The sequence below is a fragment of the Helianthus annuus genome, chromosome 14 (genome assembly GCF_002127325.2).
Source record: "Helianthus annuus cultivar XRQ/B chromosome 14, HanXRQr2.0-SUNRISE, whole genome shotgun sequence".
In the NCBI taxonomy this organism is placed as follows: Eukaryota; Viridiplantae; Streptophyta; class Magnoliopsida; order Asterales; family Asteraceae; genus Helianthus; species Helianthus annuus.
This window is the reverse complement of record NC_035446.2, coordinates 115,484,778-115,490,233: the sequence shown is the minus strand read 5'-3', so window position 1 is coordinate 115,490,233 and position 5,456 is coordinate 115,484,778. Positions and strand designations below refer to the sequence as shown.

General features: G+C 37.3%; 1 long non-coding RNA gene across 1 annotated transcript; it reads right to left on the bottom strand.

Moving 5' to 3' along the window:
• Positions 1-4,553: 4,553 nt before the first annotated feature.
• On the bottom strand, positions 4,554-5,034 carry LOC118486386. The gene is made up of 2 exons (XR_004878703.1): positions 4,905-5,034; positions 4,554-4,630 (listed from the first exon to the last, which is right to left on the bottom strand). It is a non-coding gene; the product is annotated as an uncharacterized LOC118486386 (long non-coding RNA).
• Between the last annotated feature and the right edge of the window lie 422 nt (positions 5,035-5,456).

Here is a 5,456-nt window from a genome sequence, read left to right as displayed (position 1 = left end):
TTTTAATAATGATTTAAGAAACACGTTCTAATAAATATGCATTTTTATTCCTTACGGCATAACTTATTCTTAAATTTTACCTTTTCTTTTTTTTGGTGCTATGACACATCAAGATGGCAATGATTCGTCATATTTATTGTTTTCAAATAGTTTATTAAAAAAGAGAAAAAAGACAAAAAAAAACTGGATGTTAACTGAAAAATCTGATCAGATTTTGATTTTGGATGAAAATAGCAACAAAATTGAAACCACAGGAATTCAGATTCAAAAGGTTTGAATTTTAGATTAAAGTGGCAAAACTTACCAATTCTCAGAGACCATTTTGGCAGTTTACTCTTTACATTATGAACAATGATCTATAGTAACTATATGCAGTGGCGGATCTAATTTTTTTTTATAAGGGCAACGTTTCATATAAAAATGGGTAACGAAATCGAAAAAACGTCAATTTTTTTTTAAATTTACACTACCCCGCTACCCCTATTAACATAATATGTCCGCCCCTGTCAATATGTATTTTTCAAAATTGTTTTGAAAATATTAGAATTACCAAATATAGTGGTCTTATATAAGACGAGAAAGTTTTAAAACTCACCAAACTGAAAAAATAAAATTGAATTAGCGGGGATTTAAGATTGAGGTTGAAAGAAAATATCTCTCAAAAACTGATACGCGTTGAAAATGGGACACGCATCGGGTTTCATCTCCACTTCATGAAATCCGAATCGGGTCATCCATAGGAAACGAGATATTTTTCATCCAACGATTGATATGCGACTATTAATATTAATAATACCAGACCGTATTAGGTCCGGCGCCGGTCCCACACCGCCCCTCTCGGCCCGGCATGTGAAAATCGGCTCCCACTCGACGATTGTGACGGGCCATAATTTTCAAAAGTAGCCGTTCAATGGCTATAATGTTTAATAAAAAAAACCTCTTTTCTATAAAATCATCTCATTTTATACTATTTTCTCCCCACTTTCAACCCAAAACACTCTCATTTTTTATACAATTCTTTTATAAAAAAATATATTTTCATCCACAATGTTATCTAATTCTTGGTGATCCTTGTCTTCGGAGGAGGAAGAGGAGATGTTTTACGCAAACGCTGTGCTAAAGACGGCGCAGATTCTTATGGAGGAGGAAGAGGAAGACGTCTCGTCTGAAAGCGTTATTACTAGACGAATACGGATTAACAGAGACCGCCAATGTTCATCATTAATAAATTTTATTATCCTTATTCCTTATTTCCTCGTATTTATATATTTTTTACGACAGGAGCGCACGAGAAACTGGTGAACGATTATTTTTCGGATGCACCCCTTTACAATGCCGACATTTTCAGACGAAAGTTCCGAATGAGTCGCCGGTTATTCACACAGATTGCTGATGTGGCGGGGCTAGATCCGTTTTCACGCAACGACCCGATGCTCGGAATTATGAAGGGTTCAGCATGTTACAAAAGTGTACTACGGCCATTCGCCAACTGGCGTACGGGATAGTGGCCAACGCTTTGAACGAGTACTTACAGATGTCGGCAAGAACTACGCGGGAATGTTTGTATCGATTTTGCCATAATGTGGTGAAACTGTATAGCAAAAAATATTTGCTGAAACCGAACACGTATGATGTTCAACAGTTGTACCAAGCTCATGAAGCACGACACGGGTTTCCGGGAATGCTCGGTAGCATTGATTGTATGCATTGGGTGTGGCATAACTGCCCGAATGCGTGGCGAGGCCAATACACGCGAGGTGATCGCGGTCATCCAACCTTAATACTTGAGGCCGTGGCCTCACAAGATTTGTGGATCTGACATTCTTTCTTTGATCTCCCTGGTTCACTCAACGACCTCAACGTACTATACCAATCGGCGATCTTTAGCGATGTCGTTAATGGAACCGGTCCGGACACCCGTTTTACAGTTTCTGGGGTTGAGTATAGACACGAGTATTATCTTGCTGACGAAATATATCCGTCTTGGTCTACAATTGTCAAGACTATTCCATTTCCCGAGGACGAAAAAAGGAAAAAAATCGCCAAGCATCAAGAAGCTGCAAGAAAAGACATCGAACGTTGTTTTAGTGTTTTACAAAAAAAAATGGTCCATCATTCAACAACCGGCACGTGCGTTCACACCGAAGAGGTTGCGCCTTTATATGTACGCTTGCATTTTGCTCCATAACATGATTATTGAAAACGAAAGTCGGGCGATTTGTGAGTATGATGAGAATGCATCTTAAGGGAATACTATTCCGGTAGATCCGACGCAACAGGATTTAAGCTCGTTCGCGCTAACCAACGACTACACGCATGCAAACCTTCAACATGATTTGGTAGAACATATAAGGAACAACGCAAACGACGGGGACGGTGACGAAGACGAGTAGTCTAATTTTTATAATTTTTTAAATCTAGTATTTTTTTATAAATTTAGGTAGTGTAATTTTTATTTATGTTATGTAATGGATTTTATTATCTTCTTTTATGTCCTATTTTTATTTAAATTTTGAATTGTTTTTATAAAGTTAAACAAATAAAGAAGTTAAACAATAAAAATTAAACAATAAATGTTAAATGAATAAAATAAATTAAACAATAAAAAGTTATTTGGGGTAGCCCCATCCTCCACCCCCTCAAAATGCAAGGAGGTCCATCGTCAATGGGATGGTGATGTGACGGCTCATCCTCATGGGGATGAGCCTCTTCATACCCTCTAGTCTAAATAGGGGTCAAGTTATTCTATAAAGTCTTTTAATTGTAAGAAGTGTAAGAAGGATTTGTAGAGTGACAAGTGTCCAATAACCTAAAATTAAATGCACTATATTTTTTTAATAGCAAACCTTACATACTCCTAAATTATACCAAATAAATACTAATCTGCTCATTGCTTAGGATTGAGCCCAAGACCTCCCACTAAGAGGCAAGAGCCTCTACCAAGTGGGCTACTCCCACATCACCACCCAAAACCTAAACACCCACCCCACCACACCACCACCCAAAAACATAACCCCCCCCCCCCCCCCCCCCAACCCGACAAAAAAAAAAAAAAAAAAAAAAAAAAAACTATACCTCACCAAAAAAACCCTCAAAAAACCTAAGAGTATTCACATCCATTCCATCATTTTTTCACCCTAAATTACACTAAAAAACACTACATCTTCTCTCTCATTTTCAATTAAATAATATTTTTTATACCTTTATCATTACCTTTTCTCTCTCCTCCACTCACAACCACTTTCAACATATATTAAAAAATTATAGGGGGTGAACAGTGTCCCCCAAATATATAGATGAACAGTAACATTTTCTCTCTCCTCCACTCACACCACTTTTTATACTTTTTATATTATAAAAACTTAGTCACAAAACCTAACCCCCCACCCACTCGGCAAAACAAAAAAAAAAAAACTTTTTTTTTTTGTAGTGGGTGATGGGGGAGGGGGTGGGTGAGGATGGGGGTTTAGGTTTTTAAGTAATGATGGATGTTTAAGTTTTTTTTTTTTTTTTTTTTTTTTTTTTTTTTGTAGTAGGTTTTTTTAGGAAGCTTTGTACTCTTGTTATTCTTACAATTAGTATCTTTCTATTTTGATCCTAATCCTAATAAATAGAACCGACATTTTTGTGTGGCTGTTAATAATCAGATTTGTTTCTCTTATGTGGGGTCAATATTTGTTATTTACCATAAATACTTTATTGCACATATTATATACATTTTATTTTGAAAAATGAAATAATAAATAAAAACTAGTAATTTAACGTATATGAAGGTACATAACAATGTACAGTTGCGCATGCGTCCATAAAGTGTAGAATCTCTTGCTCACATCCACATGTACGGGCCGGGGACCTGCTATTGATTTACTTCGTCTATGAAACGACGTCGCATAACACTTTTGTCATTTCTTTCATTTTACTTTTCTAGAAAAAGCTTTTTCTTTTTTGTCTCTAAAATTTAATATGTCCTGGTACAACATTAAATTTAAGTGAGTTTATTGTATTTCTAACAAGTAACAAAAAATTTTAAAAGGCTATCTACGCTCGCGAATGCAGACGCCACCGGTGACAACAAATCATCATTAAGAGGAAACTCACCACCCGAAGGACCAGTGTTATAAAACTCACCACCCGAAGACCTAGTGTTATAAAACTATGGCTCAACCCAAAGCATTTTTGCTCCGGTAGAGACTCGAATCCACGACCTCCACTTTGGAGGGTTATGGGCCTGTCAATGCACCATATGAAAAAAAAATTATTAACCAATTAGTTTCTTATTATATATCAAACTAGATGTAAGCCCCGCCGCGTTGCGGCTAGGGGCTTACTAATTAAGCCGCACCGTATACAAACAAAGCATAAACACTACAAGAGATAAAAACTTGATCTTTCATGAATTGGTCGATTAAGGGTCTGTTTGCTTGGTGAATCTTGAAGCACAATCAAAACCTGCTTCGATTGCCTTTCTTGCAGCTATTTGGAAGTTGTTGGTGACATGGAAGAACTCATCTATGGCTAGTCTCCGATTCTGACCCGCCTTTTTTTAGTGCGCCTATCCAGCACTCATTTTTACCAACTTGCAAATTTTACCAAACCCACACATTTGGGATTGGATGTCCAAATTAACAACCTGAGTATCAAATATCAAAAGTTAAAACGTTTTAAGCTCATTTTCTTGGCAACCCCCACAAATACAAAAACAACTCAACGTAATATAAATTGAAAGATATAAAGTGAAATCAAACAACGACCCCATGGTCGAGCCCTAAACTCATGCGACGAATACGAAGTAGAAAACGAACCTAAACCCGCAGGCTCAACGACTGCTCAGCCATGGTAGCCTGAGCAGTTTAAAAAATTTATTAACTTCCTAGGGTTCAGTTAGGTTTTTGTTAGAGGCGTACCTGTTCATTGTGAAGGCGGAACTCCGACTGGTGCAACGGTATGAGAACGATGGGAGGAATCAGTGAAAGCATGTGGGAGGAATCGGCGAAAGGAGGTAGTGGATATCTGGTGGTGATGATCACAGTGATGCGTGTCCGGGAAAAGTGTATATGTTAAGAGATTAAGGACGTATGGTTGGAAAAGTTGATGTGTACATGGGACACGGGGAGAAGCCACGTATCTGGTTGGAAGTTATAACATAAATCAAGCTTTATGTACAATAGCATAAAGCATAAAACACAAATGAAGCTACATGTATAACACCATATTGCAACCAAATGTTGCTAGTTGATAACCTTGCTAAACAGTTTAAAACCAATTTATTTCGCACCTTTAACACAAACAATAACATAGAATAGAATATAACATAGAGAAGTTTTTTCCTCACCTTTGATGCCCAATTCGATGCGATATTGCATGCCATCAGATTCACCTCCACCCTAGCTGTGAAATCCCAGTCACGCCATGTATAAACCTGCATCCATACCTCCTTCAAGTTTACAATTTAAGAC